Source organism: Cygnus olor, chromosome 10 (genome assembly GCF_009769625.2).
Source record: "Cygnus olor isolate bCygOlo1 chromosome 10, bCygOlo1.pri.v2, whole genome shotgun sequence".
NCBI classification, from domain to species: domain Eukaryota; kingdom Metazoa; phylum Chordata; class Aves; order Anseriformes; family Anatidae; genus Cygnus; species Cygnus olor.
The window spans coordinates 17,891,352-17,919,010 of NC_049178.1; the positions used below are offsets into that span (position 1 = coordinate 17,891,352).

Genomic DNA, 27,659 nt, shown 5'->3' on the forward strand with positions numbered 1-27,659 from the left:
TCGGCAAGAAGCGAGAAACAAACCCGTCTCACCCAAGAACGTGACTGTTCAAGAGCCTACACGAGAGTCTATCAAAGGCCAGACCTCTCCTTTCTTCACTGAAAAGGGAAAGCGAGGTTTGAAAGCAGCTTTTGCTCTGTAATGGATCATTTTTGTGAAAATCATGACTCCGTAGTTGACAGCCACAAAAATTCCTTAGTTCTCGGAGACAATTTCCTTTTGAATAGCTTATTTCCGTAAGCAGAGCATGAAGCAGTTTCGCTCAACCTGACAAATAAGTAAGGGCAAGGACACTGCATTTAAAATTCAGAGATAACTAAATAGAAGCAAAATCATATTTAGCCATGATAGGACCTGGAAACAGGTTCCCTTCCACTCTTACGCTGAAGCTAAACAGTCATGATGTGATCAAACAAGTTTTCACTTTTGCCTTGTAAATAAAATCAAAGGGCAGCAGTCCTTTTTCTCTGACGTCTGTAGTTAATAAAGACAGAATAAACATTACCTACTCTTGCATTGGGAGGGAGGAGGAGAGAACATTTCTTAATCTCTTTCCAAAGAGGATTAATCTACAGCATATTTCCACCCCAAAATACTAATGAAATGAAGCATTTTTCCTGCAGTTTTCTGGAGGGGGTGTTCGAACATATCAAAGCCTCTCGTGTCAGAGCAGTTCACTCGAGTGTGCTGCAAAGCCCGCAGCCTTCAGGTGCAACGCCGCACCGAACGCGAGCGGAGCCTCGGCGGAAAGCGGGCAAGGAGAGAGCCGCTGCCCTGCAGGTGCAAAACACCAGCTCGCAGCAAGTCTCAGGGCCCACACATCTGAGGGACTCCGAATGCCTCTCAACCGTGAGTTAAACAGGGCTTGCAAGAGCTCTACAGAGCAGGGGAGCGTTGCTGCTCCTGGAGCTCGTAGGGTGCAGAGGATGTTCACCGGAGAGTCTGAACACGTGCACGGGGCTGATGAAGCCAAGCGCGTACAGAAGCACTTACTGGTCACAAGTGACCCAGCTAAGGTAACTGGAAAAGCCAGTGGCAGAGCTGGGGAACAGCCCCCATCTCCCTTGCCATGCCCCTGAGACGCTCTCCCACCCCTGGGAAAGGAAACGGGATGGAGAAGCTCTTTTCAGCCCAAATATCTGGAGCTTACAGACGCACACCAAAAACAAGATGCCTTACCAAAACAGCTTACAGCCAACACCAGCCAATGCTCGCTTTCCTCTGCAGAACTCAGATTGTTGGTTTCTTTTTAATTTATTTTTTTTGAGCAGAACATTTACATGTCTGACTCTAAACAGGCTTTGGCATTTCTGCCAGGGAACCAGGCACACGACTGCCATCCTGAAGAGCACCAACACTGTCCTTGCTGCGCTCGCCCTTCCTCCAGAGACATTTCTAGCCACACGGGCAGGTCATGAGGAACCAGTTTGGAGGAATGGACACTTAGCAATACGGTATTTTCTCCAAGAAGACAGAAAGCATTAAATGGCTATGATGAAAAGACCAGGGAAGAAAAAAAGTGGCCAGGCAAGACCCAGCGAGGGGAAGCGAGGATGAGCAGAGCCTGCAGAAGGGTTTACGCTGCCTTTGAAGAGAAATATTCACGCTGTCAGGTAAACCTGAGAATCTAACCCGTGGGAGGACAGAAGATGCTACCTTGAGGAATCTGGCTATTACAGGATTAACAGCTACAATCCCTCCCTCTGAGGACACTGAATGCCAAACTCTGGCCTCAGGGTTTTAGGTGGTGAGGTTTGTCCAGGCGTGTCGGTAGGAACTCTGCAACATACAGAGGAGAATACTGTCCAAACCTGTAGTGTCTAAACATAGGTGTTGTTAAAATATTTAATATTTCTTTTGGGAAAAAAAAATACAGAGCAATATGAAGCCAAAATACACACATTTCTTTTGGGAGTAAAATGTGCCCCTCCAACACTTTGATTCTACAATGTATTTATACCATGTTTAAAAAACATTTGTCAAGCATATAGAAAACCCAGAAGTTCACTGTCACACAGTTTAATTCCCTATATTCTGTCTACATGCATATATAGGGCCAGTTTGTTAGGGGGTGGAGGTGTGTGGCAAAGCACAGTCTAGCGAGACATGACTCCAGAACGGTGAACAATAAAAGCAAGAGCAGCATATGTGCTGGACATTTTGTGAAAATAACCCAGCTACGATTTCGACTTACTCTAAGTTTTGCTGTGTGGAAGTTGGTAATTCAGTTTCTGCTATGATTCAGTTCAGCCAACAATTAGGGTGTTCGAAACCCCTCTAAGTAATATTTACCTGGGAATTCAGATATTCTAGGAAATGTGTCTTCACTTTTCAACTCCCTTTTTCTGTAGAGCCCAATAAGCTGAAGTCTTGGGATTTTTTCTCTCCTTTTCTTAGAATCAAGGCTTTTTCTCTGTCTAGCTGCTAAGATTCTCCCTGGCTAAAAGATCTGAAATGGTTGCAATAATTATATTTCCTATTTTATTACTCGTAATTGCCCCTTTGATCAGAATCCTGCGCCATTTAATCACATTTATATGGTCATCCTGCACACAGATTCTAAATACAGAGTCATTTTCCAAGGAAAAACTACAGGAGCTGGGTTTCCCTTTACTGCACACACATGGAATCCCATACATTTGGCACCAATTTAGCTTATCATCATCTCATTCTTCCTTTATTTGCTTCATTCAAAAAGCAACGTGAAGCTCTCTAGGAACGACCACTCATTCCCTCATATTGCCTTCCTTCATTGCATCCACCCAGACCCAATCCCGTCTTCCCAAAAGAAGACGCGAGCGAACACAAGAAACATCCCACGGCCAAACCACGGGTCTCTCAGCTTCGCCGAACACACCCGGCCAGCCCCACCTCAGCACGAAGCCTAGGACAGTTTTCATACGTAGCCTTCTTGTTCCTCCCCACGCCCACCGATAAATCCTGTTTGCAGAGAAGGAGGCAAGCCTCCCCAGCTGGCACGCTGCCTCCAGCACACAGACATCAGCGTGAGGGGACCAGGAGGGGCTCCCTACCTCGGGCAGCTCCGGCCTTGGCCACCAAGCATGCACATGGTGGAGCGGCATCAAGGAGAGAGGCATCCGTGCCCGGGGCTGGCCTTGGCGTGCCGCGTCCCTGCGGCAGAAGAGCGCAGGACCAGCAGCCACAGCCCTTCCCCCGTGCAAAACTGGAGAGCACGGCCCGGGTCCCTATGGTTGCTAATAATGGTAAAGCCCTGACGAACTTCAGAGAACTCGAACAGAGCTGCTTTTGATTTAGGCCACGCACCTGAAAGCAGCATTTGTTTCAGCCAGCTTCCTCAAAGCGATGGTCTCAGGAAACTACATAAGCAGCCCGGCTCAAGAATTTGCAGTTCTTTGGAAAAAGAACATGGTCTTTTGAAAGGCCATCCTTAGGGTAAGTGTTTTATTTGGAGGAGAAGCCAAGGCGAAGCCAAATTCAACACCCCCAGAGCCGGACTCGCACCTGAAGCAGGCCCACGTCACAGGAAAGAGGCAGCCGGGGGACGCGCCACCCGCCAGCTCCGCTCCATTCCGTCCCCGCATGGCACAGGGATAAAAGGGAGCGTGGTTTATCCCCGAGTCCTTTTACTAACAGCTTTGCTTGATAGACTTCATTCTTCTGCTCGAAGCATGTCTGCTCAATGAGATTTCATCACAGTGCTTTGTCCGCTCAGCCAGTTTAGACAGACATTCACATTCTCCAGTCACAAGAAAAACTGCCGCTGGAAAGAGTTATGTGCAGCCAAAAGAACTAAAGGCTTGTAGGTTAAAAAACCCTAGCAGCTACTTGACTCGTACTACTTTATTTTGTGTACACCCAGGACCAGTAGCAACAGGCAGATTCACCCGGCTTTCCAAAACATCACCTTTTGTAGGACGCTCCCCGGGTGAGCCAGCCGTCTCGCTGGGAACTGCTCAGAGGGTCTCTGACGCTGTGAAGGCAAAGCGTCCGTGGGCAGCTTTCAGGGGTTCTTATCAGAGCTATCTGCCCACCATCTACAGCCATGAGAAGATGCGCTTAGAAATACGAACAAGCCGACAGGAACAGAGAATCGTCACGCTCCGAAACTTGCAGTCAGCTCGGTTCAATCAGATCTGGAAGGCTAACGGCACGGTACTCGGTAATTTCACAGTGACAAATAACTGTTTTCTTTAGCTGTTGGTAAATACAATGGCAAATTCCTAGAGCTTTTTCACTGGATACCATTTAAAGACTCTCTGCTGAAAAGCATTACAGAGATAGAGATCAGAGGTCTATTTTTGTTTCTGTCTCTCGATACCCATGACTTTGATGGGGTAAGTGTATTAGCATATGATAAATTACTCTTTAATCTGGTGTAGTTATAATTCTAGAGAGAGGTTCAGTGGTTTTGCTCTCAACCAGAAGTATTTCTGTGAAGAAACACTTGTTTTGCTGGGAAAGGGTAAGAACAAAGCTGTTTGTAAACAAAGCTGTAAAAGGAGAAGTCCATCTCCCATGAAACTCCAAACTCCCTGAAATAACTTTCGGCAGAAAGCCACCATCACCCGACGTGAAACATTTCTTTGAAACCAGCAATCCTGAATTACACAGAAACGCTCAGACAGGGCTGCAGAGTGCATCGTTTGAACCGGTATCTCTTTTAATTTCCCACCTGATTGGGTTGAAAAGGTTTGTGGGATGGAAAGTGTGGAAGGAGAAACTTACTGAAAATTGCAATCCAGGATCAGATTAAAGAGGGAGGATGATACAGGGAAAATCTTCTTCATAAACGAGTTTCTTTATCCAGAATGAATTGACAAGGCCCTGTGAGGGGAGGAAGGATATGTGTTTTGTTAGGACAGAAGAGGGTAGGAAAAACTGTGCTTGAAACCTCCTTTGAAGACAGCTCTTACAACACTGCTTCTATAGGGGCAAAGTATTGAAATCACTTTGAAAGAAATGTTATCTCCCGAGAAGATTAACACCGAAGTTCCTGCACAGTGCACTGCATCGTCACATCCACGAAACACTAAAAAGCATCAAAAGCAATTCTCTTACCCCACCTCTCAGTCCGTCCTACCTTCATCTGTCTACTTGGGCCAGAAAATCTCTCCAGGACCCAAGACAGACAGGCTCAATATATCCATCCCTACGGAAGATAAAGCCACAACACCTGCTTTGCAGCCTGTGACATCCCAAAGCAATACATACCTTATCTTTAAAGGAAGAGAAAGGCTTGAACCACAGGACTGTTGCTAAAATTGATCAAGTCGAGAACCCTTTTTCATGAGCTTTAGAAACTGAACTTTTGCAGCATTATGCTAGACTACCTGTGACCTCCTGGAGCGGCTGGGGAGAGCCTGGTCTGCGCTGCCCTGTTTTGTGAAAAGCCCTTTCCCTCCCCATGCCCTTGGTCGGGCTCTGAGCACAAAGGGTAAGGGCGCTGCTGCTGGGTTTTGTCTCTTTCACTCCTGTAGGAACCCCACGTTTAGGCAGGCAGCCTCAGAGAAGGCACTAGGGGAGCCTTTCCTTTTCTGTGCACGGACCCCAAGATCTGACATTAGACCTCTTGCGTAGTCCACCCTGAAGAACTGGCTGGCATAAACCACTGTCCAAACTCTTGCATTATGGAAAAACGCAAGGGCTCTGTAAAAAGAAAGAGCTGTGCTCCGTGCTTTCACTTGTCTCCGTGGATGCTCTTCCTTGCCGTGCGTAGGAAAGAGATGCTGGGAGAGCCGAAATGCTACTCACCAGCACAGCCGCTGGCCAGAGCAGTGGGTTTGGGGGAATGGTTGTTGTGTTTCTGACACAGAAACAGGGGTACAAGGTCAGCGGGGTATGCTTCGCTGCAGCACAGCCACATCCAGCACATGTGCATGGTCGGGCTACCATGGAACAACTGCTAGAAAACAAAAGGGCATGTGAGAAACGCACCACGGAGACAAAGAGCAGGCAGGAACCATAAAAAGTGGATGTTGGACAGTTGGTAAACAGGGGACCCTCCCATTTGTTTGCTGTGTACCGTAAAGGGGTGGAGGAGGGAGTGAAGTGCGTGCCTTGGAAATCAACAGTTTTTACACTATTCACCCAGGAAGTTATTAACTTGCATGTTTGTGGGCAACTGCACAAACTATTTTTGGTCATGGGACCCTGTGTAAGGAAAGGATTGCAAGGTTTTCATAATGATCTTTAGTTAACTTGGTTACCCACACAACAATGGCTTTCTGAGAGGCCAACTGCAGCTAAAAACTTGAGACGGGCTTTACTTCCAGAGGTATTAAACTATGAAAATATCTAACCATAACAGTAAGCAGCTATAAAAAGAGCCCTGTTTATTTCACATGATTTCTTTGTATGCCACAGTGTTATGAGAATACTTCAGTTCAATGACAACATGGTAAATTGGAAAAGATTAACCATTTAAGTCAGCGCTTGCTCAGCTCGTTTTTGTTTGGTTTTGGCGACTTACTCTGTTGAAACCCAGGCTTTCATTAGCATGGGGAGGCCAAAGAATGCATGAATGCCAGTGTTTAAAAATTAAGTTTGAAATTAATCTGATATTAAGTTCAACCCATGTAGCAGCCCCGCAAGGAGAAATCGGTGTTTAAGCAGAACAAAATAAACCAATGACGCAGATTTTAACACTGCTGTACGCCACGCTGGGTATGTGGGCTGCACATCTACCTGTCTCAGAAATAACCTGGAGTCTCCCATCCCTCTAACACTGCAAATTGTATCCAGAAACTTTCCTGCAACAGTGGAGCATCTTGGAATATCCTACAGGAAAAGTCAAACCCTCCACGTTGAACAAGGCGGCTCCGAGGGCCGCTTGCCTCGTACCTGAGAAGCAGCGTAAGGCCTCACCGCAACGCTCCCGGTCCTAGGGTGGAGCAAAAAGAGGGGGAGAAAGAAGATGGCATTTGTTTATCAGAAGACCTGCACCGCTCCAGAGCGAGGACACTTCCACCCTCGTTAATCCCAGCTTCTTAAAGCAACACTCAGTAAGATAATGAATCCTTTAAATGTTACATCTTGTGTCGTGCATTATTGTGGTGCAGCAACTCTCCACATCAAACAGTCATCAGCGCTATTACAAAGTGGGCTTAGAAGAGACTGGCTGAAAAGGCGCTGTGTGAAAAGAAGTGGAAAATTAAAGCTGAAGCAGTCGAAGAAAGGGCTTAATTTACTGGCATGTACAGTATGCAAATGAGATTACTCTCAGCTTAACTGCATCATTTATGTCCATAATAACGGCATCATCATTACAGGGCTCAAATTAAATTACACCATAATTAGCATATCAAAGTGATTGGTTAAAGTTTAAAACAAATACCCAATTTTGTTAATGAACAGCTGTAATTGTCATGTACACTTCAATGAAAACTCCCTAAACAAATATATGTTTTAGAACAGAGAAAGATTTTGAAGCAGACAGGTCTGCAGCTGAGGTAAATTGCCTAAAAAAGAATGACACAGACTATTCTATTAATGTTAATATATGCTCATCGTTTTCAGGTAATAAAACATTCTATCAAAACAAGCCTTCGCTGCGGATTTCTTGCCTCCCTGGCTTCGCCGCCACATCGGCGAGAGGCAGCGGGGAGCGGCGCTGCCGTGCCCGGGGCTCCCGCCTGCCCCACGCACGGGGCCAACGCAGACCCCACACCCCGGCCCCCAGACCCCAGCCCCCGGCCCCAAACACGCAGGCAGCAGGGAGGGAGGCAGGGCGGGCTGTCTCGCCCAGCCTGTCCGGTGGACCAGGGCTCGGGTAAGCCGATGACATGATAACACATTAGGCAGCCTACAATTCAATTTGCTCTAATCTAATCATATCTACACGGCGGTTTCAGAGGTGGAACTGCACCGGCGAAGTTTTTTGCTGTTCTCGTCTCATTAAAATAAAGAGGGAGGTGGGACTAGCGGGTTTGTCACTGTCAGCCTGACAGTCACCAGCGCATTTCCATAGATTGATCACCGCAAACGTATACAGTAAATATACAGTGGGAGCACTCCTCGTGCAGAATGCATTTTAACGCGGGAGCAAGCCCGCTGCGTGGCATTGTCACGGCATCGGTGCGCGGCAGCACGCTCGGGGCCGCGAAGAGCCGTGGCTGCGCCAGGCCAGAGCTGCCAAGAGCCACTCTCAGAGAGCGGCACCATCCCTCCGCGTCCCCCAAAACGTTGACGCTGATGTATTCGATCACGCACTGCCCAGTATCATAGAAAGCGACACGGGGAAGTATATTTTCTGCTAAAATTGGGAATGCACTTTCAATATACTTAACAAGGAAATTGAATGTCTTATTAAATCCGTATTACCAAAACACTGTTCAAAAATTTAAAGAAAGTAGCTTTTCATTTTATTCATCGAGGAATCCATTAAAGCCTAAGCTCTGAAGTAGTATGTAAATTATGTGCCTTTCAAGGTAGAGCTAGGGCAAATTCACTCCATCAACTAATGATGAACCTCATTATGTGCAGGGAGTATTCATAATGAGGAAACAAGCCACCCGCCATTCCATGTTCTAACATAAATCCCTGTAAAATGTGAATATCTCCACGTCTAATTAAAGGCTACTAATTCCTATCATCCCCTACACGGCCCAAAAAAGCAAAAACTAGGAATGTGTTTTAAAAGACACCCTTTGATTTTAAAAATACACATTTATTTGTGTTTACCACTAGTGAGATGCAATTTTTTTTTTTTAATAAATCATTCCCAGTTTTATAGGATGAAAGTTTGAGAGCACAAAAGTTTATTTACATTATCTGACCTGGCCTTACATTTTAAAAAGCGCTTCTGATTAGCAGAGGTCAGGCTGAATACCTCAAAAGAAAAATAAATAAAAAGGCAAAGAACAGAAATCTACGAGTACACAAGAAATAACATTTTAAGGGAAGAAAAAAAAAAAGGAAGAAGGAAAGAAAAGCTTAGCTATCCAGTTCAGCTCTGGAACTGTGACTTCCTTAAAAAAAAAAAAAAATCTAGAGATCCCACAATCAACTGGGGAAGGCAGGCAGCAGAGTCAGGAAGGGGGAGAGCCAATTAAGCAGCCAAGTATACAACAGGTATTTAAAAGATTTTTTTGAATGATACTCAGTTTAGGAAGAAACTGCTTCCCTGCTTAAATCCTGTAAGAATTAGGGACTGAAGACAATGCTGTGTGACACAGGCTGGATGAAGAGCACTCCTCCACAGACGTACCTAGGTTTGATACTTATGCCTACAACCGTGGTGTCCGCTCCTACAATCAAAAATGTATTTCTTATTAAGTTACGTGATACCCATCGTAGCTCTCACCGTGAATTCATTTGCTCTGGCACTCAATTATGAATCTGCTCGCTGTGCTTGCTGGCAGAAGAGCGGACAGGTTTGCCGACTCCCCTGAACGAAGATGAGCCGGTGTGTTTGTTTTTTTTTTTACTGCTCTGTATTAAATATTTTTCTACATTTTCAAAACAAACCTAGAAACACTGCAAAACCTGTGAGCGTTTCACTTCGCAGGCAAAGAAACCCTCCACTGAAGCTGAATAACTTACAGGCTTTAGAAAAGCAAGAGAAAGGATGACATAAAGGGATGGCTTAAGAAATACGGTAACTCCTCGCAGGGCACGAAAGCACTTGGACAGTCGCAGAAAAAGCTACGGTACCTTCGGGTTGTGCCAACCGAAAAGTTGAAATCCTCGGGCAAAACCAGCCCTCACGCTCCATCCCTACAAGAGCTTACTGAGGGTTCGCACCAACTCCTAGCTGCTAAGCGCGCACGGAAAACCCTAAATGCAAAAATAAATAAATAAATAAATAAATAAATAAATAAATAAAACCGAAAATTAAATCGATATTTAGCGGAACGGAACTGGGGGCGCAGACGATTTCAGAGGCACTTTTTGTGGAAACAGCAGCAGGAGGGGGCGATGCTGGGGGGGGGGGGGGGGGGGAACCCGGCTCCCCGAAGTTGCCCCGCGCTCCAAGTGCGCTGCGCCCCGCTCGCCTCCATGGAGCCTCGGGTTGCCTTTTTTTTTTTTTTTTTTTTATTATTATTATTTTCCCCTTCCCCCCCACCCCCCTTCCTTCTCTCTCCTTTTAGGTCAACCAGTCACGCACCGGGAAGAGCCAACCCTCCCAAAATAACTCGTCCCTCCCCCGGAGCGCGGAGTTGCACAGCCTACCTTTGTTCTGGCGCTGGCAGATAGCTAGCGGCGCGCTGCGGGGCGGCTGGCACGGGGGGGGGGGGGGGGGGGGGGGGGGCGGACCGAGGGGGGGGGGACAGCACCGGGGGGACAGCACCGGGGGGACAAGGTGTGGGGGGGGCACAGCACCGTCCCGCAGAGCCCCCCCCGGCCGCTCCGCCCCGCGTCCCGGCGCTGCGAGGCTTCCCCCGCTTGGCAGCGCCCCCCCTAAAACCCCCTTTTCTCCCCCCCCCCCCCCCCTCTATCCGCCCCCCCCCAGGGCCCCCGGGGTACGTACGGCTGCGGGCAGCGCTGGGGGGCCGCGGCTGGCCCTGGGGTTCCGGGCAGCCTTTTGTGGAGTTGCGCCGCTTGGTTCCTTATTGTCTGCGAGCGGCTGCGAGCGGCTCCCCGAGGGGGCCCCTCGGCCCGGCCCGGCCGCTTTGACAGGGAGGTAACCATATTAGGATGTGCAGGGCAAAGTCAACAATAACACACTTGCAGGGACATGGGATTTTTTTTTTTTTTTTTTTGCCTTCCCTCAATCATCTCCCCCCCCCCCCCCCCCCCCCCCCAGCTCATAGCGGCGAGTCCCCCGGTTCAGCTCTTCCCGCTACTTTTTGGGTTGTGCTCGGAGCAGGCCGTGGTGTTTTGGTTTTGATTGAACGCTGAAATAGAAGGGTTAGGGGGAGGCAAGTGGGGCGGCTTCCCCGTCGCTTTCGGGCGCAAGGGGAGCGCTTTCAGCATCCAAATAAAGCCATGGCACTCGAACCACCGAAAAAAAAAACCCGAGATGATGCCCGCACGCCTCCCCCAGACCTGCGGCCGAGTGCGGCGGGATGGGGACGACGCGCCCGAAATCCCGCTGCTGCAGGGGGGCTCCCGGGGGTCAGCAGAGGCCGGCGGCGCCTAACGCGGTCGCAGAGAGCCCGTGGGATGAGCTAAGCCGTGCAAACCCCCGCGAGGCTGCTGGCTTTCGAGCTCTGAAATCGCTGGGTTTACAGGATAAAGCACTTTAGGCAAATTGTAAAACGCAGGTGTCAAGTTATTCGGTCTAATCAGAAACAGAGCCCGGCGCAGTCGCCACGCAGAGCCTCCCGTACCAGCACGGCGAGGGAGAAGTCCTGCGGTCGGAAAGGGCTTCGAGGCGAGCGTGATGCCCCCATCCCACACCCCACGCGAATCCCCAGGAACAACAAGTGGAGCATCTCCTCGCACCGAGGGACGAGGCAGCTGCTGGCAGCGCTGCGTGCCGAGGCTCGGCGCTAGCAGCCAGCCCGCGAGGGAATTCCAGCTCCAACACGAAACAAGTCTGCACGGCTTCGTGAGCATGGCTCGGGGCAGCGCGGGCGCAACGGCCCCGCAGAGCCGGCCAACGCAAGCTGGAGGGCTGCTCGAGCCACCGGGTCACGTAGCAGCAACGTGGAGCGCTCCTCGGGCACGGGCTGACGAGGGACCCGCTGATGCTCGCTGCCCGTACCAGGCGCCAGCGATAAGGCACGCCGCGAGGAGAGGTTTAAGGTAGACAGGCAAGCAAAAGTTGCTATGAGATCATGCGCTCGATTTAGAACAAAGGCAACGCTTCTCTTACAAATATGATGCGCACTTACCCTGCCAAATTCGCTCGTCCTCAGTTAATCTGCAGCAATCACAACATCAGTGTTGACATCTAATGGTACCTACGAGCATCTCTCTGCCTTTCCACGCAGCGTAAGCCTGTTCTGTTAACACACTTTACATTTTTCAACCATATTGTTTAACCTAAAACATCTATAAAATTACACGGCACGCAACTTATCCACGCGGCGTATGCAAGCCCCCCAACAAAAATAAAAAGTTAACGCGCTGATATCAAAATCAATAAATCACGCAACCAAGGAGCAGTTCAAAAGTTCAAAGACATGATGGCCAGTTCACTACGTCGTAGCACTCAACCAATAATAACTTGACTCCATCACTCCTCATAGTATAGACAATTTCATAGCATCATTTTCATTAGCCTGTCTCACTGAAAATTGCTAGCTATTTATGTATACGCTAAAATAAATTAGCCATTTCATCGAGCACTGTGATTCTTATAAAATACATTAACACAATACTCAATTTTCCAGTTGGAGTAAATAAATAAATCAATAAATTCAATGCAGAGTAATTTTTATTTTTTTTATTGTGGAGCCTGAGCTCTCAGCATAAGTGTTTTTATTGGGTTTATTTGTTTCAATAAAAATTGAAATGGGCCAGTGATCTTAGCTGTAGGATCTAGGGGAAAAAAAACACTCTCTCATATTAAGAAAGTATACTGTGCAGTATCGTCATCTTGTAATATATAATTTTGGTCAAAAATCATTTTCAGTACAGCTATTAAGCAGCCGCTGAATTCTGAAGGGTTCTTCTCTCCCCCGAACCCGCACGAGAAGGGGACATATCCTGCAGCCCGGCGAGAAGCACGTGGCAGTGGGGAGCGGGCTCCGGTCCTGCCGGGGCTGGCGGCAGCCCCGTACGTTTATGCACCTTCTGCACAGGGGGCGGAGACGTTACCAGCACCCACGCTCGCCATTTTTAATCGCTCACAGTATTACGTTCCACGTGGCTGTGGGTAGGGGCATCTGACATCAGAGGTAAGACGGCAGGAGGGGGACGGAGGAAAAGAAGGGAACGGATGATGGACACCCCAAGGACTTGGCGCTCTGAAGAGGGCTGTTTCTGGCCCCTTTGGTCTACTCCTCCCTAAGACATGCCCACAGGGCTTTATGGCCAAGTGCATCCCGAGTGCCTTGGTGATGGCGTTACCCTACAGTTCGGCACAGCACACCTTTTACGGCCCTCACACATGGCCCGCCGCGGCTCGTGCTCTACAGAGAAGCACCTTGCTGCCATAGCACTCCCCCACCTCACATTAAACCACACATCACGTCAGGGGCTGTGCAAGGGGATGGTTTCAAATTTGGCCCAGCAAAATGCCCATGCGTGGCCTGGAATCTGGTCCACCCCAGTGCTCCTGCTTCCCGAACTGCAGACCCCAGGATGCGACCCCCCAACCCCTCCACAAGTCCCACCGTCCCGCTGACACGGCACCTCTCCCCAGGTCCAATACTTCAGCAGCTCTGCGATGAGGATAAGAATCTATACAGGACTAGGAAGAAATCAAATATATCCCTTATGCCATGGATCAGCTCTGAATCCAGTCTTAGCAGTGAAAAAAACAAACGTATTAACTAAAACATACCATCTAAGCCCGTAATGATTTACCATAATTCCTTTAAAAAGGCTGCACGTGAACAGCAGATTTTGTAAACGGCTTGGTGGTAACAGAAGGGGACTTTTTGTTCATATTCACTCTTTAACCTAATCAGAGGAAAAGTAAATATCAGGTCTCAATTTTAATGACTGACTATAAATAAAAGCTTTTACCCAAAATGCACAGTTCGCACAGATAACGATTTTAAGTATGATGTCACTGGTGACCTACTGAACTACATGGCACATGTCAGACAGACGTCTGTTTCTTAAATTGCAGTAATAAATTAGTAGCCACAGAATCTCTTCTGTCAAGAAAACGTGAAGCTTTCCTATTCAGATAAAAGTTTAATGAATGTTTCGGCTTAGGTGGGAGTTAGGATTGCTGCTGCTGGGGGACCGATGGCAGTGCCAAACGGAGCCTGCTCCGGCACGGCCGTGCAGAGAGCATCGTGCTGCCGAGCCTCCTGCGTTCACACGCAAATCCCACTGCGAAACCAACACGTGCTTTCGTAGTGCCAACAAAATCCCCTCTCTTCAACCACTGAAGGTCAACTTTTTGACCAGACCGTGCAATAAAACTGGGGCAAGCAAGACAAATCTCTTCCATACCTTAGAGCTGTCGTGGAGCCAAACCTGAGGAGCTCAGGGGCGAGCAGTGAGGCGCATCCCACGTGCGAGAGGAGAGCTGCTCCTTGGTTCTCTTCCGACCCCTGTGCAGGATCAGTTGACAAAGCAGCTCATGCCAGCAGGGTCCAAGCTGCTGACACACACGGAAGGTCTTCCTCTAAACCTTACGCTGCTTTAAACACAAGCACTGCAAAAGAAGGTGCACGCATACTTGTACAGCGCCTCCCTACACTGCACTCGTACAGCGTCCTACCGCCGTGAGCGCTAACGCCATCCAACGTCCCGCGCCCCATCTTAATGACCTTGGTTTCAGTTTCTAGCAAATCCGCCAACTTTTAACCATCTGCACCGAACTTTTCCTTGGTGGGCATTCTGCCCCAGGCCAAATTCTTGCAAGAAGTTTCAGCCCAAGCTGCTGAGACGAGAGACAGGGAAAAGCACGGCCCCAGCCATGGTAAGCAGCCCTGAGCACCACTTCGAGAAGCTGCCGAGCTCCCACGCTTTGGAGAGCAGACACCAAAACAAGCCATTGAAAGTCCTCGGTGGGAGGTAGGTGTGGGGCTCCGTTCCCCACCTACTGCCTCCTCCCTGACCCCCAGCCAGAGCCCAGGGCAGCAGAAGCCACCTGATTTGAATAGAGAGGAGACAAAGCTGGGTCAGGAAGCAGGAAAAGGAGCAGACAGGGACAAAGAGGTGAGGGAGACACGAGCCACCACTGCCCGAGCATGTCAGCTATGTCGGGTAGGGCTGCAAAGGTTCTGTCCACGGGAGAGGAGCTAGAGGCTTAGTCCTGCTTGGGAGCAGGAACATTTTCACAGACCTGCTCCTTGGCCAACTTGGTGTGCAGGCACATCCACGGCAAAATCCCTGGTCTCAGTGCGATCTCCCTCCTGGTTTCCACATTTTAGCCCCAAAACATGGAAAATCCTCAGACTTCTCGGCAAACTGGCTTTCAGTATGTTTTCACACAGCCCGGACAGCATCTTTATTTCCCTAATCCTGAGACATGGCTGCATGGTCTTTGTGGAAAGTTCTAGACACAGAAAGCTTCAGCCCAGTTAGGCTGGCATTTAGTCAGTTTGGGAACAACACGGTTTTTCACCAGGAGGCGTGGGTCACTTTAGTCTTTTTTTTCTAATAGGAACACCGTTGGCCTATTTCTTGGTGTAAGTAACGAAAGTAGAAATTACTTTCTTTTTCTTAATGCTATGTTGCTGCTTTCCGCATGAAACACCAACTTTGTTTTCTCATATCTACCCTATGCACAGGACTGGTAAAAAGCTTTATACAACAACAACCCACACCAACCTAATAAGTAACAAAACTACGTAACGAGCCCCGTACAGGAAGGAGCAACGCCTCACTAAGACTTTCCGCGTCTGACTAACGGGTCCATGCCCCTCGACGAACAAAGGCGTATTGCCTTTCCCTCCATCCAGCCTCTTTAAAAATGAAATAAAATAAAGAACCAGCTCTGTTCCCACCGCCTTGGCAGAACTGCCCGGTGAGGATCCTGGGAACTCCTGGCGTGCGGCCGGGCGCTCGCTCCCAAGCCCGCGTGTGCCCCGCCGAGGGGACGGGCTCAGCCCCCGGCGCTGCCGGCCGCTCTCTGCTCCACCGCTCGCGAACATTTCTCGCCGGGTAGAGCTCCGAAGGAGCTTGAGCTTATGATAAGCAACGGCATACTTAACAGTTACATATTACTGTTCATGATAATGCAATATTTCATTTGGGTGATTTAGAAGTCCCTCTTGACCAACTTACAGTGAGACACCAAACGCTTCATCAATCACAACCATTTTTATTCACAATCCAGTGCAAAAACTACAGGGAGAGTTGCATTTTCAGTAACTCATTGGGGAGGGTATTGCTGCTAGCACTGAAAATCCTCCTATCTCACCAATTTTTATGTTAGATTCAAATATATTTTCTTTCTAAGCAGCATTCCATTTTCTTGCATCTCTCTGCCACGTTTCTTATCGTGGCAGGGTGAAAGAGTATCCAATTTAATATCTGTTTTGCAGGACAGGAGATTTTTTCATATCTTATGCACTAAGGAAAGCTGCAGGGGATGGCTTAGCAGGCTGAGCATCAGGCTTTAAACACGTAGACTCCCTGGAACCACAGATCCCATCAGGTCGACTGAGCCCTTCATGTTTCTGGGGTAGATAAATTAAGTGTCATGCTGTTTACTTTGCCGGGATCTTTCCAGTGAGACCTCTGCAGTAAAGGTCCTGTCTGTTTTGCATGGAGTTTAAGGTTAAAGTTTCGTGGTTAAGGCACAGCACCGGGTGCCACCTTGATCTCACTACTGCTAATGGCGATTCTGCCATTTCTGTTAGGAGAGACATTCCAGGGATCTGCTCCCAAAACTTGCTCCGATGTTGGTGGATGACTGAAAATTATTCAGCAGCTTATCTGCCTCGGTTTTGGTGACTGTTAAAGGAAAAAAAATACATACATACCTCCCAGATGTTTAATTCATAAGTTATACAAAACTGTCAGATCTAGGGATGACAGAAGAGAGATTCATCATTTCTACAGCCTGATTTTTGTGCTTGGAGGTAACCCTATGTTTCTGCGAAGTCATCCCCTCTTCCCACTCCTGTGCATCACGCGGAAGCAGTTTGCTCCCGCCGCAGCCGAGCCCACCGACATTAATTGTTCACAACAGGAGCCTTTTAGAAAGAAATAGCTGGAGAGAAGTAGTATGAAACGCTCACAGAAGCCAAAACTTTAACAATAATCACAAAACATCGCCGTTCAACAGATGTGCGGAGGCATACACCCATATTCACACACACACACAAAAATCTTCAACCTTGAACATTTCTGAGAGGTTGCTTCATCTACAAAAGGTCCAATTCATGGGAAGCAGACGTGGGGATGAAGAAAACAGGACACTTCGAAGGGGGCAGCCGTAAACATGCTCTTTACACCTACTCCTAGCCTTACTCTTTCCTTCCCAGCTACTATTATTTTAATACATTAAATACATTTCCTTCTCAGAAAGTATGATGAAGGCCAACTATAATGCAACAGTTAAAAAAAAAAAAAGTGTTCTTCACAATCATTTCCCTTTTAAGCAGAAATTAAGCAGAAAACATATTTCCTTTTGAACTGGGTAGGCAAAGGTCTGTATTTTGATTTGTTTTCACAACAGCTGACAGCACACATTCCCTGCTTAGGGTACCAGAAAAAATAATTAACACTCCTAAAATGTTGTGTGTTAAGGCAACATACCAAAGGTTAAATTTGGCTGTGGGCTGTGCTGGCAGTAATTCCTTCTCAGGTGGTCTCTAGAGCCATGCAGCTCCCACATTTTTCTCCCAAGCTACCCAAGGACCTGCTGGAGCTCTGGCACGGCAGCGCATCAGCCTACAGGCCTTTCTGGGCTGGGGTAGGAAAAGAAACAAGAAACAGCCCTTCAGTTCAATTTACAATCTGCAATCTGGTTTTTAATGTTATTTGGCTAACCAGAAGACATGGTATCGACCCGGTTTTGAAAATATCCCATATTCACACTACGGAATCCAGTGTTGCAAATGATAGATTTGCACCAAAGAGTGAAAAAGCTCTACCAGGGAAAGGAACCAGACCATTTTTTCTGGATAGGGCCTGATTTACTGCAGTGGTTTTTGTTTTGTTTTGTTTTTAAGAGGCAAGACAAAGACCTCAGAAAGGCAGATCAGGATATTCCCCATCAAACCTTGGTAACCCAAACCAATGAAAACCAAAGCAAAGCAAAGCCAGCAGACTGCTACAGAGAGCAGGGACTTAGCCCAAATCTGTCTGTTGAGTCCAGAATCTCAGTGTCTGGAAGTCGGGCACTCAGAAACTGCTCATCAGTTTTAAATGCCGTGGTTAGGGACATTAGGGGTCTGCCCTGTACACTCCGTGGCAGGGGACAGAAGGAAGTCAGTGGATGGCTGTGCAGCAAAACTAGACCTGTTACAACAGGAGTCCTCCACCAAAGCTGCTTTAAAGCAATTACTGAGCCACCTCATTAGCTCTCTTGAAAATAACTTCAACAAGGAAGGATGTAAGCCCCCACCAAAGTTCCTGCTCACCACGAAGCCCCTGCCATACGGCTGGCTTGCAGGTGTGACTCCAAGCTCACAGAGCATCACAAACCCCTTAAGAAAAAGGAGCAGGAGATGGAAGCACCTCACTGCCATGGATGCACCTCTCAGCACCGCGGATACCGAAGCAGTGTTGCAGCTCAGCCTTCCCATCTTTCTTGGCTCAGCCTGCCGAGTTGCCCTCCATATTCCCATCTGCCCTCTTTTTGCTCTCTGCTGAGGAAAACGCAGTTGGCCCAAAGCGCTGCTGGCTGCCGCAGGCGCTGGCAGCTCTTTTAGCAAGTAGGCAAAGCCTTCGTGTCCAGCATGTCCCTGAATGCACTGAACCGCGTCCAGAGAGCCTTGCTACAGGTCCCAGCTCAGGCAGAGCGAAGCAGAAAAGAAAACCATCGGCCCTGACTCTAAACTCCTGATTTTGGTGCTTCAGGTCACTAGTGGTCATCAAGGCAACTTTCAGATGTGCTGGTGTGTTCGGAGGGAAGAGGTGGGAACACAAAGCCGGAGTCGGGGCTGCGCCTCCTGCAAGCGGTGCTGCTACCCCAAGGTGCTCCCTGCCGGTGGGCTCGCGGCGGGGCTCTGAGCACTGCTTCCAACCAACTAGCGAACCGGAGTTAAAAATGGCAAGGTGGATTTCAGACAACCACAGAATATCCCTCCTCCCTGCCTATCAGGTCTGAGGGGTAAGAGGCGAAACAGGATGGAACTGGTTTGGGTTTAAAGCTGCAGAGGAACCGCAGGGATAGAGCGCTTACAGAGAAATGTATTTTCATGTAAACTTTTATGCTCCCATCCCTTGTAACTGGACATCGGGGAAGATGTTAATAAACATCAGGGCAAGAAAAACACCGTAAAAAATATCAGGCTACAAACCCATCTCTTCCCAGATCTTAGAAATGGCTCTGCGGCTATATACTGCAGGGAGCCGAGCACACTCAAGTGCAAGTTTGCATCTTAAACATAAGCACATATACATATAAACAAGGTTTTGCAGATATTTGTTAGCTGTACCACAATACTTCCCAGGGTCAATACCGCCACTTGCATTGCAGTGCTTGTAATACAGCTGCAGAGCAGGCCCCCAAGAAGGGGCCTTGGAAAGAAGCTGAAATAGTGATAGTTCGCGTTGCTGGGGATATTTCTGAGACACAGTTGCTGTTTACTGTGTTTCTATTTCCAATCAAGCTGCAAAGTCCACCCATAAAACCTGAGGAGGCATTTCTTTGGGTGTGGGACAGCACAACACGCACGAGAGGAGGACCAGAGCTTCAGCTGCTCCGCCTGGGCAGAGCTCCACCAAAATACTCTTCGCCTGATGTACAGCAGAATATTTGGCCCATGAAGAGGAAAACTATATTCAAAACCTCCAGTTGCAAGTCTTCTTTCAGTATATATTCATGCACAAAGCTCGAATAATTTAATACCACGCCTCACTAATCATGTGAGTGCACAATTTTTGCAGGGGGAAATGGTTCCCGTGCATTTTTATTGTGCATCTAGTGCTCCGGGCTGAAAAACAACGCCTCGGAAGCTGACTGCTACTCTTAAAGGTGGTATCTATCTGTGCCATATACAATCAAACCTGATTAATCGTAGGCTCGCTAGGAGAGATTAACCTATTCTACGAGGAGTCAAAAACTACTCGTAATGACGGCAAATCACAGCATATGGCCAATTGGACAACTTCATTCCACTTCAAAGGGAAATTAAGTAATACACTCTGGGGTATATTCTCCTCTTGTTACACTTGCAAATCCCCATTAATGCTAATGATTGCACAAAGTGTAAGAAAAATGCTACAAACACATAAAACAAAGCAAGATTGGTCAAGAATATGCAAAAGCATAGGCAGAGGGATCTAAAGAGCATTTAAATGAAACACAGTTTCTTTCTCTTCTTTCCTTAAAAGCAAATGGCATACGGTATTGCAAGTATATATGATTTGCCAACACATGTAAAAACTACGATTCATGAAAAATAGTGAAATAGAGACGCAAAATTCAAGGCCAGCACAAGTTCATCATCTGAACTGGAGATCAGAAAACTGGCTCCTAAAGTAGAAAAGAACATCAATTCCGTTTTTTCTAAGAAAACCATTTCCTACCAACTTTGAAAACAAGAGTGCCTACAGTGATCTGATTGGACTCTCCGTGATTGTTTTGGCTCGGCTCCCTCATCCCTCCTCAGCTGGGTGGCTAAATGTTAGTCTAACCACGAGGTTGAGAGGTTCTCTTCTTATTAACCTTCCACTTCATGCTTCCAATTTTAGATCGGAGTAAAACCGCCTGTCAGAAATTTCACTTATTCTTAGTTACTTCTGCGGTGAGAGTTCACATTTACGTCCCCATCTGTGATGTGAGAGCGCTGCGGAAGGACAACACAGAGTTAATAGGCGGGGGTTGGCCTTTCTCTGCTTCCCCTGGAATGTTATTTATGTGTTTGTTTGTTTGTTCTTCAGAACCATCACAAGAGCAGTTTGATGGCTCCAGAAGGGCTGTAAACTCCTGCCCAAGTTTTGATGTCTAGACTCAAAACAAAATGAGGAGACGATCCCTCACCCTCAGCCCTGTGATGGCGAGCTGCAACCATCCGCCGTGCTGGGGCGCCTTCACAGCCAGGCCGTACCCTCATTAAATGCCCGGTGCCAAGACCGGGCTGCCACCATGGCCCCCCAGCACTCCCTACGAGCATGAAGCGCGATGGGGTGAGGACTGAAAGCGCACTAACTGCTCCTGAAACACTGCACCCAGGAGTACACTTGTTGTGGCAGAGCGTCCTCCTCCCAAGCAGCTGTTATTCCAAGCCACAGGACATTTTCCAACACGGTTATTAGCACCACCTCAGTCGGGGCTGTTCAAGACGCATCTTGTCTTTGAGCAAGCAAGCAAAATTCACAAGGGAAAAATCAGATTTGGAAACTAAACGTTTTGTAATCTCCTGCCACGCAACTTGGCTTTCAGGCAAGCTTCCAACCCTCGCAGTAGCAAAAAAATAGACAAAAGTCGCTGCCTTCCACCATCTCCTGGTGCATTACGACCAGCGTGATGCGATACCACACGCATCTAGGAAGATACACCAGCGGAAGGGAGTGACGCACCGTGCACGTTGGTAGAGGAGACAGAAAACATACCACATGAAATAAAACGGAGCCAAAATAACCACTTCTGTTACAACTAATTTATCTTCCCGTGCTCCCCTCCTGAAATCGACACGGCCGTGCTGGTCGGCACAGCGCGGGAGCAGCCGGGCGAGGTGCGGCACCGCGGCTGGAAGTTACGCCCCGTGCTCCGCCACCGGCCCCGGCCGCAGAAAGGGCACGAGGCAAGGAGAGGAGAAACGCTGGCAAAGACGGCAGCAGTGCTGAGCGCTGCGACGCACTCGCAGATACGCCGGGGCTGTTGCACTGCCCTTATCAGCAGCCACGAGTTCAAGGTCAGCCTTGATGCACTTACTGAAAACTGACACTGCCCGCGTCCTGCAGTCAGCACGACTTCAAATGGAGCCTCCCAATTATTAGCAGTAATTTTGTTTATTATTGCAGGGCCTCGGGACAAACAAAAAAGGAGCCCCATTGTGCTCAGCGTTGTACAAAAAAGCTTAATTAGCCTCTTCGTAGGTTGTTCCCTTGAGCTTTTTTTAAACAAGATATTTTCAAATATAAATAAATTCAAATTTCAGAATTCCAGAAATCCGTTTCCTGAAATGTGTTTCCGTAAACAATTAAAGCAACTTTGCCTCTCCAAATTTTAGCAGTACGCCAAACATACAACTTTTGTTTACTTTAAGAAAAAATTGTATTATAAAATCTTCACCTTTGGGATTTAAATATATTTTTGCCATTTATATAAGCCAGGATTTGAACCCAAAGCTTTTCTGAACCATGTGGAAGTCAGGGAAATGACAGGTCTTTGTTGTTTCTCTCCTCCAACTACAATATTTATGTATCAATGAAATATGACCAATGTACAGGGATATGCACAAACTGGAAGAACAAATTAAGATACCACTACGTGAATTGGTCTGAGAAATCTGGAGGCGCAGTAAGACCTCAGGTGCTCTGAGAATTATAGCATAACCCGAGTTGGAAGGGACTTGGCAAGGATCCTCGAGTCCAACTCCTGGCTTAGCAGGATAATGAAATCGGTGCACATCTATGTAAGAGGAATACTAGGAATGTTATGACAGTCAGCACAGGAAAACTCTCATTTTTCGGGAGGAAAGTAAAACTTCAGGCTTTTCTCCCTCTCTTTGGAGGCATCTGATCACGTGCAGTATCAGAGATGCCCGAGTGGTTGTACCACTGTTCAACCTACCACACCAGCACTTGTATGCTGTTCTTAATTGGCAGCTCACTTGCTGAATTCCAACGTGGCAGGAAATAGTGGCACGTGAAGTGAGAGGAAATCACCCCGTCCTTCTGAGAGTCATTCACCCACGGTCTCAGACTGTCCCCAGCTTTTCAGAGGATGGATCCTGAGGATCGCACCATCATCTGCAAGCATTTTATGACCATTTTCAAATGCAAATACTTCCTGCTGAGTCTCCACCTCACTCAGACTGGTACCAAACATTTAGAGGTCATCAGCTATTACCTCCTGTTAGCTACTCCTTCAGACTCTGCTTTATTTGTTTTTACCATCACCGTTCACTGATGCTCCCGTTCACCTTTGAAGATGCCTGTTTAATTCACCTGCATTTTAAGACCACACTTCGCATTACATTTTCTCCAAGCTTATTCTAGCAATTCCTTGGCAATAAATGCTGTTTGGATACCCCACAGAAACTCCCCATCAAACGCTGATTAGTGTTATTGCCATTACCACGGGCTAAACCAGGTAGCTCCTAAGAGCAAATTAAAGAGCTTGTTTCCACATTCTGGTCCTTTGGAGGAAGGACACAACTGTCCTCCCTAACAAGGAGGAAGCTGACACAGAAACTGGGGGCACATGGAAGCTCTCCAGGCCCAAATAAATGCCTTCAAAACGGCCACGTCCCTGGCACGGCAGAATAAAGAAGATATAGTAAACTACTTTGCATGCAGAGGATAAAATCAATACAGTTTCCATTCAGGCAACAAAAATTACAGCACATTGCTTTACTTGCATACATACTCTTCATTCAAGGTGGAGTTTCCACAATTCCCACCTGAATACCCAGCTCTGCAGCACGCACCTCTCTATAGCACTCGGCACTCTCTGCTTGACATTAGTACTAAACAATATTCATTAAGAGTGTAACACTAAAGTGCAACATGTAAGTAAATCAAACTCTTAATGCTCTATTTTAGAAATTTCATGGGCCACCGGGGATAATTAAAAGGGTAATTATATAAAGTTGGTGCAGTTTTGAGACTCAAATGACATTTTCTGCTTTAAAGCACTTGATAACCTGGTATTTTTCTACTAAGACAGTCTTTTTATACTTTTATGGTCAAGCAGCACAAACAAACAAGAACTATTTTTTAAGACATTTCGACTCTTTCACCCCCCACATGCTGTTTTTCTTGATCAATACCATTCACTACTTATTCCTAGAAGTCCTACATTGATATATCAAGAAAAACAAGGCCTTTTATAAAAATCACTGATCACTATAAAATAATACCGAGCCTCGAGTCTGGTTTTAACTGTAGCTCTGAACAAAAATGGTATTGCTTTGGGTGTTTACAGCACTGGAGTGCTGTTTGGTTTGTCACTGTGTTTAACCACTGCTCTAAAGCTAGCAAAGTACATTACTGGTACTAACAGCTCATGAAAAATACAGCGAAGAAACTGCTAGTGGCAGAAGCATTTAACTTTCTTGTTAGCAGCCTCCCCCATGTGGCACTTTAGCACCAGCAAGTTGTTTATTATGTTCTGTGCCAGGCAAAACTGATTAAATGGGGCTCTTAAGAATCAAAGCGTTATAAATTCATGGAAATACAGCAAGCAATAAATTCCATGGAATTAAAAGCTTACTAGTGCTATTAGCATTTCAGGGTGTTTGCATTGTTAATAGTGATGTGCAAAAATGATGTTCCTGTAAGACAACGCAAACCAACAGAACATATGCATTAGCTGCTACATTTTTACACAATGTCATCATTACTTGTGAATTTTTTTCTCTCCCAAAACTAAAACGCTCATTAATGTTTTAAAGAAAAATCTGAACCAAAGCAGTGGTCCATAGCCTAAAGATTTACATCCCTAGTAAAATAAAAGTATTACACATGAAACATAATGCCATTATTATTCTGTGAAGCTGGATACCCCAAAGCAGAGGTTTGCCCTGGCTTTTGGAAGGAGGGAACAGGGCAAGGCAGGCTCACTTCTCCACACGGCACCCACATATTACAACACAACGACCTGCCTGGTCCTAATCTAACAATTTAATAAGTAACGTCGATGCATGGCAACTCTTAATACCAAAAAGAAACGGTGATCCAGCCTGAACTGGTGGTCAGTAAATCTGTCAGTAGCTCTCCAAAGAGACATCTTTACTCCGGGTCTCTCTATCATCGTTCCGTGGAAATGGCTCTGATGGCAGGTGACTAACTTCTACTTCATTACTGCGCAGCCCTGCACATACTATTAAAGCCAGTCTGGTGTTAGTCCTTCCCTTATGGCCATCTGTTTTTAGGTAGCTGGTAACTTTGCAAATGGAATTCCTTTCAAGTGGAAACTTGGTAAAGAAGCCTTCCTAGGTACACGGCCAGGCAGGAGAGAAATGGGGGCCACTTTCTAAAACTGTAGAGAAATTAGGCCATGCAGGGGTTTTGTTTGTTTTTTAAAAAGGAACAATTTGTACCTTTGTCAGCTGCTTGAAAACACAACAGACAGATAACCCCACCTGCAAGGTCCGTCTGAGGGGGTGGGGGACAAACCTGGCTCTCACTGCAGATGGGAAAATCAAATCACATCTTTGCTGTCAGAGTTAAGGTTTGACACACGATAAAGAGTATATTCTGGATGGTACATCATGCACAGCTGGCAACACGCAAAAGTCAAGAAAAAAGTAAGAAAGCTTTGTCCAGAACAAACAGTACCCGTGCCACGAAGTGACTCAGCTGCAGAGGTGGGGAAACAAACCCCAAATCCTGACTCCAGGGCTCATGCCCTGAGAGAAGCACACATTACCAGCAAAAACCCTCTCCCAAGACTGAGGGGGTTGACATTTTGTTTGCCTCTAGCAAAACAAAACAAAGCAGTAGGTTTTAAAGTGCTCAGAGGCACGTTGTCTTTTTGATGTATGTGTGTCCTGGCAGTCACACATCTGCATCAGGAGAGAAATAGCCCAGTTTTTGGCAGTTATTTAGTCCTTTTCATCTGAAAGTTGAAAATACACCGCCATTGAACCTTTGCAGCTCAGGGTTCTGCATATAAAAAGCAGCTGCTGAATACACTCAGGGAGCAAGGGCTTTTTCTTAATGTTTTAACAGTTCCAAGTTCAAACCCATTAAAGTCCAGGTCACATCGGGATCATGTCACTATTAATGCATCCAGTTACATGCTGAGGGAAACCCAATATAAAACTATGATAAACTCTAGTTCTCCCACAGAGATATACTAAGGTCTTACCCAGATGATGCCACAGATCGCTCTTCATGGGCAGTGACCAGACGGGATGTCAATGACAGAGGAGAAAATCTGGGAAAATTATCAGGTATAACTGTATACAGATAGCTTTCAAAAGGAGGTCTCCTCACATGTCTACAAAGCTTGTCTAGACCTTTTTTCCCCCCAACTCTTCTCTTGGAAAGAGCTTTTTGTCCTGTGGATGCTGCCTCCCACGCCCCGCCAGTTCCCACACAGCCTCCTCCCGCTCTACTAGCAGCCCACCCTCCATCGCCCTAAATGAAGGTGAGCGTGAAGACCCCTTATCCCATGCTCCTTCGCCTTTCAGGGCAGAGCTTCGCAGATGGGCAATGTCCCATTCGCTCCTGGGGGACTTTGTGCCTGGCCAAATACAGTTGTAGTGGGATCACCAGGGAAGGAGAGGCCAGGGCCCCCCAGGGAAGCACTTTGGGGTCTGCCCTCTGCAGGCTCCCCAGAGTCCCGTACCGCTGCCGATAGCAGCAGTGCTCTTCCTAAGAGTGGAGACAGACAGGAGAGGAGATTCAAGTGAAGGGTAGAGGGGAGCTGATGGTACATGAACTTATGATGGAGCAGCTCTCTTCACAGTTTTATAGCCTTGGCACTTGCAGCTCGTGTGGAGGAGGCACAGGCAAGAATAAGGAGAAGCAGCTGTTTTTCAACGCTTCTCCCAAGGTCCACAATCACACGTGGCATTACCACCAGAAATCGCTTCTGGAATAGAAACAGAACCTAAAGCTCAACCACCAGTTCAGCTATGAGGAGGTGCCAGACGTAATCACATTCATCTTTTATCACTTCAATTACCAATTACTTCCCATGGGAAAATCTCTCATTCTCCCTGGCACAGGTGCCCCTGTAGCCGTAGCGCAGCGCGTAGCGTTTGGTGGGAAGCCCCGAGCACTCCCCTCGCTGCATGCACCTTGAGATGCCCACCGCTATCTGAGAGAGAAGACAGCAGAAAGGAGTTTGGAAAGAACAGATTAAATCTAAGGGACAAACAGCATCAACACCTCACCAAAATCCTACCGACTGCCAATATTCCCAAGCAATAGATCAACCAGGGATTTTGCTCCCCTACGGCAGCCCATCAGATGTCCAGGTTGGACAGACACACACAGATCTACCCCTCAGATACAAGAAGAGTATAAGATTCACTAAAAGCATTCCCGTCCAGCAGCTCCTTGTGGGGCAGCTTCAAAGACAAGCTCCCCAAGCGGTGAGGTGAGTGTGATACGGGGACGCACCACGCTGCCTCGTCCTGCCCGACTGGGAACCACGGCACGAGCTCAGCAGGAGCCAGGCCTGTCAAACCCAAACAATTCTCCAGCTCTGCTCCAAGCTTTCCGTGCTGACAGGGATGGAAAAGCAGAGACTGGGAAAGGAGGAAATGGCCTTTACTGGACTTGTGGACCTTACCAAGTACCTAGGAAATACTACAGTTGATCGGGATGTATTTCAAACCGAGTTATCCATGGCAGCTCACGGAGCAGTAATGCTCCAGCTGGCCTGCGTATCATCAACATACGACATGCTGACCACACAAAGGTTTAGAGAACTAGCCAGCACACACTGTACACGTGGGATCTACGCTACTCTTTAAGCAATTCTCTGGAACTCCTTACAGGGTTAATAAACTCGGCAAAAAAATTGTGAATGCTCTCAGAGATTCAAGTTGGGATTTGTTTTTTTTTGTTTTTTAAAGAATAACTTCAATATTAAAATTCAAATGATCTAAGAAATACTGCCTTGTGCACTCAGGTCTCATCAAGAAGTTTTAAAAAGCCAAAGTCTGCATTTTTAAACTGTATTTTTTCAGTTTTCCAACTTTCAGAAGAAGGATAGGCCAAATTCTCCTTTTAACTACAAGAACACAAATTAAGTTCTAAATAATATTAAAATTAAAATTAAGTTTTAAATAATATTTTGTCTAATTAATATAATTTTTTTCCTCCAAAACATGTATTTATCTGCTGTGGAATCAAAGGCAAAA

The 27,659-nt window shown here is 47.1% G+C and overlaps 1 protein-coding gene across 23 annotated transcripts in view; it reads right to left on the bottom strand.

Annotated features, from left to right (window-relative positions):
• FOXP1 (forkhead box P1) overlaps positions 1-27,659 on the bottom strand; it is a 370,950-nt gene that overhangs the window by 183,913 nt on the left and 159,378 nt on the right. For 3 of the 23 annotated variants that reach the window (XM_040568515.1, XM_040568505.1, XM_040568519.1), the window contains one exon: positions 4,708-4,806. The exons of 16 other annotated variants lie outside the window; for them this stretch is intronic. The gene's annotated coding sequence lies outside the window, so the exon portion shown is untranslated. Of the gene's footprint in view, positions 1-4,707; positions 4,807-9,633; positions 9,997-10,450; positions 10,630-27,659 lie in introns of those variants that run through there. 4 more of the 23 variants (XM_040568516.1, XM_040568518.1, XM_040568504.1 and 1 more) reach the window with 2 other exon arrangements.